This window comes from Pelophylax lessonae, assembly GCF_965119305.1.
Source record: "Pelophylax lessonae genome assembly, chromosome: 2".
NCBI lineage: Eukaryota > Metazoa > Chordata > Amphibia > Anura > Ranidae > Pelophylax > Pelophylax lessonae.
This window is the reverse complement of record NC_138769.1, coordinates 138,125,774-138,141,866: the sequence shown is the minus strand read 5'-3', so window position 1 is coordinate 138,141,866 and position 16,093 is coordinate 138,125,774.

Below are 16,093 nucleotides of genomic sequence, written 5' to 3'. Positions count from 1 at the left end.
CTAGGAACCCTGAAGCGGATGTACTTGGAGGAGAGCCAAACTCTGTCCCCAGGAACCAGGACAGGAGGAGGCCGACGTTTCTTGTCTGCTTGGATTTTCATGCGGGATGAGGCTTGTAAGAGGGACAGATGGTAGAAAAGTCTTGCACCAGGTCATCCACTGCAGGTACACCGGAGGAGGAGGATAATGGCAGAGGAGGCAGAGGATGACGACCGTAAACCACGAAGAAGGGAGACTTGTTGGTGGTGGAGGAGTCTTTGTGGTTATAGGAAAACTCCGCCCACGGGAGGAGGTCGACCCAATCGTCTTGATGGGAGGAAACAAAGTGACGAAGGTAGTCGCCCAAGATTTGGTTGACCCGCTCTACTTGTCCGTTGGTTTGGGGGTGGTATGAAGAAGAGAAATCCAGCTTGATTTTAAGCCATCCACAAAGAGCCCTCCAGAATTTGGACACAAACTGGACTCCTCTATCGGAGACAATATGTGAAGGCAGGCCGTGTAACCGGAAGATGTGTCGGAGGAAATGCTTGGCCAACTGAGGCGTAAGGCTGGCAACGGGATGAAGTGCGCCATCTTCGAGAAGCGATCTACGACAACCCAAATTATAGTTTTCCCGTGAGATGGTGGTAGGTCCGTAACGAAGTCCATCGCGATATGGGACCAAGGGGTCTCAGGTATGGGAAGTGGCTGGAGAAAGCCGGCGGGTCTTTGGCGAGGGGTTTTGTCTCTGGCACATACAGAGCAGGAATGCACAAATTCAGAGAGACCTTCTCTAAAGATGGCCACCAATATCTCCTGGAGATAAGCTGTACAGTCTTTCGGACGCCAGGATGTCCTGCGAGAAGAGAAGAATGTCCCCACTTGAGAATTTTTAGGCGAAGACGGGGAGAAACATAGGTTTTTCCGGGAGGGAGGTTACGCAAGTCTACAGGTCCCATGGTGACCAGACATTCAGGAGGCACTATGTGCTGTGGGTTGACTTCCTCTCCAGTGACATCAGAAGAACGAGAGAGGGCATCGGCCCTGAAGTTCTTGCTTGCTGGACGAAAGTGGATCCGGAAGTTAAACCTGGCAAAAAATAGAGACCAGCGAGCTTGGCGGGGATTTAGTCTCTGAACAGACTGGAGGTATGATAAATTTTTATGATCCGTGTAGATGTTCACGGGATGTACCGATCCTTCTAATAAGTGCCGCCACTCCTCCAAGGCCAACTTGATGGCGAGTAATTCTCTATCCCCAATGGAATCATTTCTTTCCGCGGGAGAGAAAGTCTTAGAGAAAAACCCGCAAGTAACCGACTTGCCTCTCGGAGTCTTTTGCATGAGCAAAGCACCAGCACCAACGGAGGAGGCGTCTACTTCCAGGTAGAACGGCTTAGTAGGATCCGGTCTGGAAAGAACTGGGGCGGTGGCAAAGGCAGATTTAAGAGCACTGAAGGCCCTCTCGGCCTGGGGAGGCCAAGATTTTGGGTTAGCCCCCTTCTTGGTTAGGGCTACAATTGGTGCCACAAGGGTGGAGTAATGCGGGATGAACTGTCTATAATAGTTCGCGAATCCGAGGAATCGCTGGATGGCCTTAAGACCAGAGGGACGAGGCCAGTTCAGAATGGCAGACAGTTTGGCAGGATCCATTTGTAGTCCCTTGGCGGAAATGATGTAGCCCATGAAGGGGAGACTGGTACGGTCGAACAAGCACTTTTCAAATTTAGCATAGAGACGATTCTTCCTGAGACGGGAGAGTACTAAGCGGACATGAGCACGGTGTTGATCCAAGTTAGTAGAGAAGATGAGGATGTCATCCAAATAGACCACGACACAGGTATAGAGTAGGTCTCGGAAAATGTCGTTAACGAACTCCTGGAAGACCGCTGGAGCGTTACAGAGTCCGAAAGGCATGACTAAGTACTCAAAATGCCCGTCACGGGTGTTAAAAGCCGTCTTCCACTCATCACCCTCTCGGATGCGAATAAGGTTATAGGCCCATCTGAGATCCAACTTGGTGAAGTACTTGGCGCCTTGTAACCGGTCAAAGAGTTCCGTAATCAGGGGAAGAGGGTAACAGTTCTTTACAGTAATGCTGTTGAGACCCGAAAGTCTATGCAAGGCCGAAGGGTGGCGTCCTTCTTAGCAACAAAGAAGAATCCTGCTCCGGCAGGAGAAGAGTATTTCCTGATAAACCCTCTCTGCAGGTTCTCCTGGATATACTCTGACATGGCTAGAGTTTCTGGGGGAGAAAGAGGATAGATTCTTCCCCTAGGCGGCGTAGTGCCAGGTTGCAAGTCAATGGGGCAGTCATATGGCCTATGTTGAGGCAACACCTCCGCTTGTTTCTTGCAAAAAACGTCTGAAAAATCTGCATATGGTTCAGGTAGACCGGGAGGAGGAGAAATAACGGGTGCAGACTTGCTTCGTACCGGCTTGAGACATCTGCCGAAACAAGCCGGACCCCAGCTTCGAAACTCTCCGGAGGTCCAATCCAGAACGGGACAATGGCGCTGGAGCCAGGGCAGACCCAAGAGGAGTTCTGAGGTGCAATGGGGTAACACAAAAAACTCCAATCGCTCGGAATGCAGAACTCCGATATCCATCTGGAGGGGTTCTGTACGGAACTGCACCATGCCGTCGAGTCTCTCTCCATTAACTGTGGAGAAGAAGATGGACTTCAGCAAACGAACCACAGGGATGTTGAACTTGTTCACCAGCGAGGCGTCGATAAAGTTACCGGCTGAACCGGAATCCAGAAAGGCAGAGGCAGCAAAGGAGATCTTGGCGGACACGGAAATCCGCACGGGTACAGTAATGCGTGGAGAGGAGGTATTCACACCTAACAACGCCTCTCCCACGTTGACTCGGTGCGGGCGTTTTCCCAGACGCAGTGGACGGAGAGGACAGTCCTTTAGAAAGTGCTCAGTACTGGCACAGTACAAACAAAGGTTCTCGTCTCTACGGCGGTTCCTTTCTTGCGTGGTCAGGCGGGACCGATCCACTTGCATGGCTTCCTCGGCGGGAGGCCCAGAAGAGGGTTGCGGTGGATGCTGGAAGATAGGAGCCAGACGAGGAAAGCGTCTGGGACGAGCATTTCCCTTTTCGTGTAGCAGTTCCTCTCGTCGCTCTGCAAAACGCAGGTCAATCCTGGTGGCCAAATGGATGAGGTCACTCAGGTTGGTAGGGACTTCTCGTGCGGCCAGGACGTCCTTTATGGCGCTGGACAAGCCTTTCTTAAAGGTAGCACAGAGCGCCTCATTATTCCAAGAGAGTTCCGAAGCAAGGGTGCGGAAACGGATAGCATAGTCTCCCACAGAGGAACTCCCCTGGGACAAGTTCAATAACGCAGCCCGGGCTGACACTCCGGAATTCCTAAAAGAAACTCTGGACACTTGCCATGGCAGGATCATTGCGGTCCCAAAGCGGTGTAGCCCAGGCCAGGGCCTTCCCCGAAAGCAGGCTAACGACAAAAGCCACCTTGGCTCGCTCCGAGGGGAACTATTCAGCCGACATCTCCAGGTGAAGGGAGCATTGGGATAGGAATCCGCGGCACAACTTGGGATCACCGTCGTACTTGGCCGGCATGGACAGATGGACTCTAGAAGTGGCGGCGGCCACAGGCTGCGGTGGTGAAGCAGGTGCAGATGGAGGAAGCGGCTGCTGCTGTGCTGGAAGAAGCTGCTGCAGCATGGCGGTCAACTGTGCCAGCTGTTGACCTTGCTGGTCGATCTGCTGCGACTGCTGGGCCACAACTGTAGTGAGGTCCGCGATACTAGGCAGAGGCACCTCAGCGGGATCCATGGCCAGATCTTACTGTCAGGGTCCGGACTGGTAGCAGGAGCGGAGCAGGGAGTGGATCCGCTGTGTCAGTGAGGGAATGGCATGGACCGTACCGGAGGATCGGTTCTAAGTAGTTACTGGTTTTCACCAGAGCCCGCCGCAAGGCGGGATGGACTTGCTGCGGCGGTAACTACCAGGTCGTGTCCTCCAGTAGCGGCTCAACCTCACTGACTGCTGAGATAGGCGTAGTACAAAAGGAACAGGCAGAGGCGTAGTCAGACGAAGCAAAGGTCAGGGCAGGCAGCACAGGTTCAAAGGCGGTAGTCGTTAGCAAAGGGTTCTGCAACAGGCAAGGGATACACCAATAAGGCAACAAAGATCCAGCAAGGGCAGGAAGGGGCAGGTCACTTATATATGAAACAGGAAACAGGAAACAGGAAACATGAAACAGGAAACAGGAAGGGAGGTTTGGGCCAGGCACCAATTACTGGTGCACTGGTCCTTTAAATTTCAAACAGCCGGCGCGCGCGCGCCCTATGGTGCAGGGGCGTGCACACCGGGAACCACGTGAGCGGGGAGCGGAGGAGAGAGCCGGAGTGGGCACAGGTGAGTGGATATGGGACGAACGCCCCGAGCGCTCCGGTCCAGGAGCAGGGACCGGAGCGCTCAGTGTTACAATCGGCCAGCTTAGCTATGATCTTTTTTAATTAATCCTCCCTGTCATTATGAGCATCGATTACCTCATTTACTGTGTCAGCAAATTCTCCCATTTTTTTCTCAATATGGGTGACTCTACTCAACTCCTTTGATTTCAGAATTTAAGTTGTTCGTGAGAGACTGGATGTCAGCATGGATGTGCTGCATAGTGAAACAAGCATGTCTTTTAAAGTGGTATCTATCACAGGCTGATTTTTAATGGGGAAATCTAAGATGGAGTCCAATAATTCCTTGGTGTCATGAGAGAAGTTTCTATGTCATCCCCATCTCCCTCTATGTAAGCCTGCTGTAGATTTTGCTGTTTAGCCTTCACTGGGCTAGATAAAGAGGAGGATGACTGTAAATGGTAGTTGTGACCTTGAAGTGGCTTAGTTTTGTAGGAAGGAAAGCATTGTCAGCTGTCACTATCCCCTGAGGGCCTGCCACGCGCCTTGTCAGTGTGCTAACCGGGACCATCTTGGGAATGCAGGCGGCGGGGCTGATGGAAGAAACCCGTCATCCTGTTTAGTTTTCCAGTGTCTTTTCTTTTTCTGAACATGTTACCAAGGGATGCCTGAGGGTCTTGGAGGAAAAAACACTGTCTTTCAAGTCTCAGGGATGCTGTTAACTACTACGGTGTACCATTGAGGAGCAGAGCTCTCTTACTCTGCAATAGGGATGAGGTTCGAGTTGAACATTGGCTGTTCGCTTGACGAACAAATGGGCTTCTTCGCGGGAACTTTGAGTTCCCGCATTATCATGGACTCTCTGACTTCTGAATTCCAATAAATAAATCACTGGCTGGCAGGGGAATTGAACTCAGAGCTCTTACCACTACGAGCTTGGTATTCTACCACCTATGCCACCAAGCCTGCTTAAGCTGGATACACTCTCCCTAACTTTTATCTCATTCACTGTGTGTAGGGTAAGATAGGAGTTAGTTAGTTAGTTAGGCAGGTAAAGTGTGCTCAACTTAACTGTACTCAACTTAACTGTACTTGACGGTGGCATAGCTTGTAGAATACCAGACCTGCAATTGCAATGATTATGATATTGAATCCCTTGGCCAACGGGTGATTTATAAGAGGAAGATTATAATTAATAATATATTGCTAGCAGGGAGAGAGATTTTTGCTTTTTAGTTTGTTGAGATCAAAGTTATTTATATGTATATGTATATATATACAGTATATAGGCACTTCAGTTTATATCAGTTTATGTCAGTATCGCTCGGTTCTGGTATGGATTTTAAGGGGAAGCCTGCAACAAAATTAAAAAAAAAACGCGTGGGGTTCCCCCTAAGATCCATACCAGACCCTTATCTGAGCACACAGCCTGGCTGGCCAGGATTGGGGTGGGATCGAGCGAGCGCCCCCCCTCCTGAACCATACCAGGCCACATGCCCTCAACATGGGGGGGTGGGTGCTTTGGGGCAGGGGGGCTCTGCCCGCCCACCCCAAAGCACCTTGCCCCCATGTTAATGGAGACAGGGGTCTCTTCCCCACAACCCTGAGCTGTGGTTTGGGGGTCTGCAGGGGAAGGCTTATCAGAATCTGGAAGCCCCCTTTAACAAGGGGACCCCCAGATCCTGGCCCCCCATGTGAATGGATATCGGGTACATGGTACCCCTACCCATTCACCAAAAAGTTTTGGAAAAGTCTTTTATTAAAAAATAAAAAAATACTGTCCCCTCGATGATCAGTCGCCCGACCGCCTAAAAAAAAAGAAGAAAAAAAAAAGCAGAAGAAGATCCTGCTTATCCAAACGCTTCCGGCGGAATGAGCTGTTTTGATTCTGACAGCTCTTATATAGTGACCTGAGGTCACAAGCCATCCCACAATGCACTGCTCAAGTGCAATGAATAAATTACTGACGTCAGTAATTTATTCACTGCACCTAAAGCAATGGATTATGGGACAACGTCAGAGCCCTATAAAAGAGCTGTCAAACTCAGATAGAAGCTAGCTAGCCAGAAAGAGTCCAAGGTTAATCAGGTGGCTTAGCTGGTAGAATAACGGACTTGCAAACAAAAGGCTGTGAGTTTCAAGCCCCAGGCCAGCGGGTGAATAATATCAATTATGGATTTTAAGTAAAACCTATTAATTGTCCTGCCTTTCTGAAGTGACGTCAGTAATTTATTCACTGCACCTGAGCAATGGATTATGGGGCGCTGGTGATGTCAGAGCCCTATAAAAGAGCTGTCAATCTCAGATAGAGAATTGTTAGGCAGAGAGAGTCTTAGGTTACTCAGCTGCCTCGGTGGCGTAGCTGTTAGAATAACAGGCTAGCAAGTGAGAGGCTGTGGCTTTGAATCCTTGGCCCAGCAGGTGATAGTAATAGTCACTTACATTTAAGCTTTTAAAATGAGGACTTCTGATTGTTCGAGATGTTCTGGTGCGAACCGAACAGGGGGGTGTTCGGCTCATCACTACTCTGCAGCCATACTCCTCGGCTGCTGGCCATGCCCCCCCCTAAAATGTTACTTTGAAGTTACTCATGGTGAGAGTATGGGGGTTGCTATTGCTGACCTCTTTTTGAAACTACGAGTTGCCTGGCTGTGCATAGATTCAGTACTTTTGAATCACAATTCTAGAACATGCATGCGCTAAATGAGTGTCAGTGTTCCAGGTCAGTACTGTAACTCAGAAAGCATTAAAACCAAAGCATAAGCATGACAGCCATGGAACAAACATCGTCAAAGGTGAGGCCAGCAATGGCAGCCTCCATACTTTTATCATTGCAAAGTGACTTACACATGTTACTAATAACTTATTTTATCCAAAACACATTCCTTAAAAGAGAAGTTCAGGTTTTTTTTTTTTTTCAAGGATCATACTTACTTCGGTCCAATGCTGCATCCGTCCCCCGCTGGCTCTAAGACTGAGAACCAAGAGATCTAACACCACTGATCACTCAGTTCTCAGAGCTCTATGAGCAGAGAGTTGGTAACTGTCAGTCACAGCTGTCTGCTCTGCCCCCCCCCCCAATGCTCACTGGAGCACTGGGTTGTGGAGGGGGTGGGAGCAGCTGGCTCAGGCTCTCAGCAGTTCACCAAGAGACTGAGCCAAATACCAGTCCAGGGTTGTGGGTGGATCCCGACCAGATTGTCGCAATCTTTCCCCAGCCTGGACCGGCTCTGTGACGTCAGCCGACAGTGGGCTTCAGCTCCCTGTCTGCTGAAAACGGGTCACAGGAGTGCAGAACAAACTGCACTTCTGTGATCCAAAGGAGAAGTACAGCCAAACGAGCTTTGGCTATACATCTCCTTTAACCAGTTGTCGACTGCCTCCTGTATATTTACTGCGGCAGGCTGGCTCGTACATGCAAAGTGATGTAGGGATACGTCGCCCACTTGGGACCAGCTAAGGGGCGAGCGCGCACTGCCGACGGCACGCTCCCACCCCCACTCAGTAGCGTAGGAGCCGATGGGTGTGTCAAGCGGCTCAAATTGCCGCCTGTCACTCTTGATCGCTCCCCGCTGAGAGAGAAGGACTATTGTAAACACAGCCGACTGTCCTTCTCCCTGAAATTATCACAGAGCTCATGTGATCCTGCTATATAGGATCGCATGTCTCTGTGATCATTTCACAAGTCCAACCCCAATACAGTTAGAATCACTCCCCTAGGGTCATATTTAACCCCTTGATCACCTATACTGTTAACCCCTTCCCTGCCAGTGTCATTATTACAGTAACAGTGCATATTTATAGCACTGATTACTGTAGTAATGTCACTGGTACCCCCAAAAGTGTCAAAAATGTCAGTCAGGGGTCCGATCTGTCTGCCACAGCGTCGCAGTCCCGCAAAAAATTGCAGATCGCCACCATTACTAGTGAAAAAAAAAAAACATTAAAAATTACATAAATCTTTCCCGTAGTTAGTAGACGCGATAACTTTTGCACAAACAAATCAAAATACGCTTATTGCGATTTTGTTTAACAAAAATATGTAGCAGAAAACAAATTGGCCTAAAATGTTAAAAAATGTTAGATTTTTTTTTTTTGAGAATGTCATATAGTAGAATGTGAAAAATATTGTTTTTTTTTTAATCAAAATTGTCGCTCTATTTTTGTTTATAGCGCAAATAATAAAAATCGCACAGGTGATCAAATACCACCAAAAGAAAGCTCTATTTGTGGGAAAAAAGGACATCAATTTTATTTGGGTAATTAATAAATATGAGGACCAATGCGCTACCTGAGGAGTTTGATTGAAGCACAAACAAATTCCAAAGTGAAAAAAACAAAAATGAGAAAAACGAAAAAGCCGCCAATCTTAATCGGTGTCCCCACCGTGAATTGCAATGTGTATGGTGAACAAGATCGGCGCTAATTCAAAATAAATGTGAATATAAATGAATCAGTGTTATAACTGCAACATAATATAGTGATAATGTGTCAAAACACTCATGCTGTGGATGAATTCAGATACACCAAAAAATAACTGAAATATGCTCAATGTCCAAATCAAACGTGAAACAATGTTGCTGAAAAAGATGACAGAAAACAATCCATAAAATATGCAAATGTAAGGTGAAATTAGATGCTCAAAAATAGCCGTGCTGAAAAACAAAAGTCCCATATGCTTGAACCAATCTTCAAACAATCGATAATTGGTGATGTGTAAATAATCGATCCAATCCCAATATTGTATAGTGTGTAGTGGCCGCTTACCTCAAACACACAAATAAAACACATGTGTGTAATCCAAAATCCAGGCTTTGTGCTCCAAACCCGGCTCCACTGGACGATCCTCTCGGATGGATGGATGGTGTAATCCTTAATGGGCAAATCTCATGCCACAATGCAGGTTTTCTACTGTGCAGCTCTATATTGTAGGCACCAATCAAGCCTGAGCCCAATCTGGATCCAGTGCTGTGCCCGTCTTCAGTCCCCCTCTCTGCTCACAGCTGCCTCTGCGATTGTTTGAAGATTGGTTCACACATATGGGACTTTTGTTTTTCAGCACGGCTATTTTTGAGCATCTATTTTCACCTTACATTTGCATATTTTATGGATTGTTTTCTGTCATCTTTTTCAGCAACATTGTTTCACGTTTGATTTGGACATTGAGCATATTTCAGTTATTTTTTGGTGTATCTGAATTCATCCACAGCACGAGGGTTTTGACACATTATCACTATATTATGTTGCAGTTATAACACTGATTCATTTATATTCACATTTATTTTGAATTAGCGCCGATCTTGTTCACCAATTTTATTTGGGTACAGTGTCGCACGACCGTGCAATTGTCCGTTGAAGTAACGCAGTGCCAAATCGCAAAATAGGGCCTGGTCATTAAGGGGGCAAATCCTTCCGGTCTTAAAGTGGTTAAATATATTTTTACCATTTAATAATGTAGGACCCTACAGGTAGGTGCAAGGTAAAAGTATAGTGGGCCTTGGCTGCCTAACAGCAGGGCCATGATTTCAGCTGGCTGTCATGTCTCCCAGGTGTGTCTGCTGAGAGGGGAGTCTCCCCACTGGCTCCATGGGAGGGTTCCCATTGGGTAGTGGAGGAAACCCAATCAGAGGCACACTCAGGCCTGTATCTACCCCAGAAGGCAGATTCTGCCGCAGAGGATTCTGGGAGTTGGTAAAAGTTCTGAGGGAACGCATGACACAGCGTCTTTGGCGGGAAGCAGAGTCCCACGAGGGAGAGTACGGCTGTCTCTCCTCCTGTCAGAGGAAGCGGGCGTCTCGGGTGGCGGCCTGGAAATCCAAAGAGTGCTGAGCTGCAGAGGGGATCCCGTGTGCCGAGAACCAGCGGAGAGAGAGAGAGAGAGAGGGGTCCAGTTCCAGGAAAGCCTACAAAGGTCGTGAGTACTGTGGACTGCCCCTGGGGGTCTGCCTAGAGTCAGAGGGGACCACTCTAGAGAAGGTTCCAGGGATCCAGGAGTCAGCTAGTGTAAAGGGGGTGCCTTGCCAGAGGACCCTGAAGTGTAAAGGGGGTACCCGTGGTTGGGCCCTGAAGAGTCTGTGTACAGTGTGTAGTGTACAGCGTTAAAGCGGTAGTATCCCGCTTTTTTACACTTTTACCTACAGTGAAGCCTATAATAAGGCTTACCTGTAGGTACAATTAATATCTCCTAAACCGGCACGGTTTAGGAGATATTTGCAGTGCATGCCGCCGCTCAAGCCAGCGGCGCATGCGCTCTGAAGGTCTGGGGGGACCTTCAGTTTTGCTTGCCGGGAGCTTGCCGAAAAATCACTTTTTCATTGTCATCGCAGCTCTGGCCAATCACAGCACCGGAGCCGCCGAACCCAGAAGAGACGCCGAGGGATCATGGCAGCACCCGCAGCGATGTCCTGGGGTCCGTGTCGGGGCTTCGTTCTAAGGTAAGTAATACATAATGAGCTAGTATGCAATGCATACTAGCTCATTATGCCTATGTCTTGCCGGTCAATGCATACTAGCCCTTGTCAATGCATACTAGCTCATTATGCCTTTGTCTTGCAGGTTTTTTTTTTGTGTTTTTGGGTTTACAACCGCTTTAAGAGTTGCAGCAGCACAAGAAGTGACAAGGAGCTACCTCAGCCAGTGAAGGGTTGGAGGGAGCTGTTCAGTGACTTTTGAGCTAAATCGAGTATCAGGAATCAAGAGTTCTACAGTCCTGGATCTTCTGAGTTAACAAACAAGTTAAAGTCGAGGTTCCAGCACTAATTCAGCTAAGCAGTATTTGCAAGCATCAGGAAGCACTGGTCGGCATTCAGCTGGCGCCAAGACAGCGCTATTGAGCATTTTTGTACAAAGTCCCAGTTAAGCCTAGAGGAGTATCCCCCTCATTCCCTTCTCCCATCCCCAATATACAATAAACAAAACAAACCAAAGATGCCGGAATGGTCATTGTCTCAGTTCTCACACCTGGGTTCACAATGTGTTGGGAGTGTTACCGGTACTGATGGCAGACCCACCTTAGGCCCAAGGCCTAGAAATATTGCTACAATAATGTAATACAAAACAACATAGGGTAGCTTAGAAATGCATGTACACAATGTATGGGTGCTTGCAATAAATGGGCTTTAAAAACATTTCACGTTGACCTAGAATTAGATAGATTTTAATGTTAAGAGTGTGTATGCTAATGTTAATATAAAAATGTAACACATAGGGGTGTTTTGATACTTCTCACAAATATTACATACCTTTCCCTAACAATACCTTCATCTGCTTTTCTCTCCAGAATATTGAATCATCATTGTGCAGGCATCATCCAGAGTCAACATCTACTTCCTGTACTGTAAAAGCTTGATTAGGGCTGCAACAATCATGTAAATCCTGGTACCTATGCAGTTTTTGGCTGTGTTCATAATTGGGAGACGGAGATACACAAGTTTTTTTATTTTCCCATCCTGTTCACTGAACAGAGTTACACAGTAAAGAGTTGAGTATATACTTCTTAGGTGGTGAGTTAAGTGCCCATTTTACTTGCTCTGTATGGCCAAGTGAAAAGACGCCTTTAAATATGATCATTTTTCCTTACACGGTATGGGAAAAGCTGTTATTCTTATTAAAATATGCATATATTCACGAGTTTGATTTAATTCTGCACCTTCTGATTTTATGTCTAAAAACTTTCTTCATAACAGGCAATTATTGCCTGCTCATTTGCCCTTGGAAGTGGGAAGGGTTTATTTGCAGCTTGACCAGTTTGCCCTTACCTGAGAATATTACAGCACTTACACACTTCTGACTGATTATCGCTCTTGTCTCAGTTATTTCGATTTCAAACGTAAACCAAATCTGTCTCATCAAATAGTTTTAATAGAATGGCTATTAAGCTGGAAGAGGACTCATTTGGTTCTGAAATGTAATGCTGAATTCTAATCAGATTTGAATAACTCATTGTTCATAATTAGGAGGATTATCAAATTATTCAGCAGGAAACAGTAAGCTTAAAATTAGAAAAAATAGTGTTTAATGGGAACCTTTACTCAATTTATATTTGATCAAGAGCGTGGTAAGCTCCCTCCTGTTCTTGTTTTATGGTAAAAAAAAAACGATAATGGAAGTCATTATTTTCCAAGAACCCTGACTCAGTAGTTTTGTGCTCAATGGTTTGTGGGCTCTCTAAAGCCATTGAGTTTCTGCTGTACTGTTAAAGCCGAAGTCCAGACATGAATGGAAAACCACAAATTAAAAGCGTAAGTACCATGTAGTGATTAAAATGTAGACTGCCAAAAACTTAGTTCTCAAACTATTTGGCAGTTGAAATGTGCTCTTTTGCTTCTAAGTAATTTTCTGGCTGGTCTATTTTATCTGTGTAAAGCAAATAGAAACCTTTTGTCTGGGCCAGGGATGGGGGGGGGGGTGTATTGGGCAGTTATGGCCATGTGGCTGTTCAGATTGGGGCTGGTTACTGTGGATAATAGGAAGTGTACAAAGAAAAGTGTTACAGTGATTACTGGGCATGGTGACAGGTCGGTGTTCCTAAAATACATGGCTTATTGTAATACACCTTTTTAGATTTTTCAGCATCAATTTCCTATGCTATTTTTTTTTCAATCTTTCACAATGGAAGTTGGTGTTGAAACACTTACCTCTTCCAGACGCTTTGACCACAGTTTAAGAGTAGGTAGCTATGTAATACCTACAACGTGTCCCTTCTTGTGAGTTCCATTTTGATTGATGTTCAAATTGTGACATATCTCCACCAGCCTAATATATCTTATAAATACTGGCCCAAGGAGAAAATGCCCCTCTGTCCACAGCCCAATCATCCCCTATAAGAACTGAGCTTGGCAAAATATATTGAATACTGCTATGGGGGGGAAGCCAAGTGCTGTGTTACCCATTAAAACCTTTGTCCTTTAACTGATATAAATTGTGTGAGCATTTACATATTACACCAGCAGTATTGTTGTTTCTCATAGTTCCACCCAAACACTTACCACAAAGGAACATCACTACACTAGCATATGATTAGTTATCTGCAATGGCAACTGTGAAAAGTAATCCAAGAAATGGAATTAACATCAGAAATTGTTTTCTTCCTTGTAATATGTTTCCACAGATTTCCTTATTTCATATGATTCAAACTTTAAAGTGTATCTAAAACCATTTCTAGTTGCTTCAGAGAGTAGAGGACGGTTAATACATATGTTAGGTATTTTTATTTTTTTTTGCTATGTGTCCCATTTGACATATTACTTTTACATAGACAGCATTCTATCTTTATCTCATTGGGAAGACAAGAAAAAAAGGCAGTGCCATGATGCCATCTAAGAGTAGTGGTATAAGACTTTAATAGCCAAAATAAGTAATCAACTAACAGGATCATAGTGGGTAACGCTCATCAAGTAGATAAGACTAGAGTCTACACTGCGGGTGGCCAGATGGCTGGCATTTCTCATCAAAGGAGATGAATGGAGCCCTCAGCAGTGTGGGTGAGCAGCAACACTTCCTGGAGCAGGTCTGAGAATCCTGAGAATCACTGAAAGAATTTAAAGTGGTTCTAAACGCAGAGGGGTTTTTACCTGAATGCTATCTATGCATTAAGCTAAAAAACCTTCTGAGTGAAGCATCCCCCCCCCCCCAGCCACCTCCTTTACTTACCTGAGCCCTATCTTCATCCAGCGATATGCATGGGAGCAGGGACTCTCCCAGGTCTCTCTCTCTCTTCTCATTGGCTCACACAGTAGTGGCTCCTGATGCTATCAAACAGAGCCAGTGAGCCAATGGGGAGAGGGCAAGGGTGGGGTCAAGTTACACTCTGTGTGTGAATAGACAATGTCCATTCAAAGGAGCGCATCTCGGGAGTGAGCCTGCTCAAGGGCTCCCATAGCAAGAGGCTTGCTACTGGGGGTGCTCGGCTGTGGGGAAGAGCCAGGACTGCCAGCAAGGGACCCAAAGAAAGAAGAGGATTGGAGCTGCTCTGTGTAAAACCATTGCACAGAGCAGGTAAGCATAACATGTTTGTTATTTAAAAAAAAAATGAAAAATGAACCTTTAGTATTACTTTAAAATCTACACCTGCTCTGGTGACAACATTTTGAATTTCCATAACTTTTTGTATAGCGGGCAGTTCTCACTAGCAGAGCAAAAAGAATTTGACATATGTGATAGAACTGCAGTTAAATTATTTACCACTGTCTGTACTTTTTAAATGGGACGGGTTAGTAAGAAGAATTTTAAATGCTTTCTTCTATACAGACATTATAGGTTTATACTGCATTAATTAAAACTGCTCATTTACAACACGTTTCCTTTTTTCTTGAAGTGGCAAATGGAAATAGTATAGTAGCACACAAATCAAGACTGTCCAGCAAACATAACAGTAAAGATGTTTAAAGTAAATCTGTTAGCTATTTTAAACTCCTAAAATAAAAATTCTGTTCTGCCTTATAGCATGAATGACATTCAGGGCCGCTGTTAGAAATCATGGGGTCCCATACAGCCTACCTGACGGGACCCCCCCCCTGCCCATCGCCTGCTGCAGTTCCCTACCAACCATAAGTGGTCGGGGTATTCCCTGCTCCACAGCGACGTGTATACATGATTCTTGTATATGCTGTGGGGGGGGGGGGGGAATGCCTCAATCACCTATGATTGGCAGTGTGCAGTAAAAACTTCCTGGCAGGATAGCTCTGGCCAGGGGAGGGCTGGCAGCCTTAGGTCTGGGGGGCAAGTCCAGTCAAGTGGCCTATTGAACCACCGAATCGGCTCACCATATATCTGCACCACATTTCCCGCACAGAGAGATAGAGAGAGACTGCTCCACATTGCCCGCACAGAGAAAGAGAAAGAGAGATACTGTTCCACATTGCCTGCACAGAGAGAGAGAGAGAGAGAGACAACCCCACAGTGCCCCAGAGAGAGATATAGAGATATAGAGAGACCGCTCCACATTGCCTGCACAAAGAGTGGGAGAGACTGCTTGACACTGCCTGCAGAGCGAGAGAGAGAGACCACTTCACATTGCCTGCAGAGAGAGAGACACTGCTCCACATTGCCTGCACAAAGAGAGAAAAACCGCTCCACATTGCCTTCACAGAGAGATACCGCTCCACAACATTGCCTGCACAGAGAGATACCGCTCCACAGCATTGCTTGCACAGAGAGATACTGCTCCACAACATTGCCTGCACAGAGACATACCGCTCCACAACATTGCCTGCACAGAGAGATACCGCTCCACATCATTGCCTGCACAGAGAGATACCGCTCCACAACATTGCCTGCACAGAGAGATACCGCTCCACAACATTGCCTGCACAGAGAGAGAGACCGCTCCACAGCATTGCCTGCAAAGAGAGAGAGAGACCTCACCATATTGCCTGCACAAAGAGAGAGACCGCGCCACAATGCCTGCACAAAGAGACAGACCGCGCCCCATTGCCTGCACAAAGAGAGAGACAGCTCCACATTGCCTGCACAGAGGGACCACTCCACATTGCCTGCACAGAGGGACCACTCCACATTGCCTGCACAGAGAGAGAGAGAGCGCGAGAGAGACTACTCCTTATTGCCTGCCCAGAGAGAGAAAAACCGCTCCACATTGCCTGCACAGAGAGAGAGAGAGAGACTGCTCCAAATTGCCTGCACAGAGAGAAAAAAACTGCTCCACATTGTGTGCACAGAGAGAGACTGATCCACATTGCCTTCACAGATAGAAAGAGACTGCTCCACCTT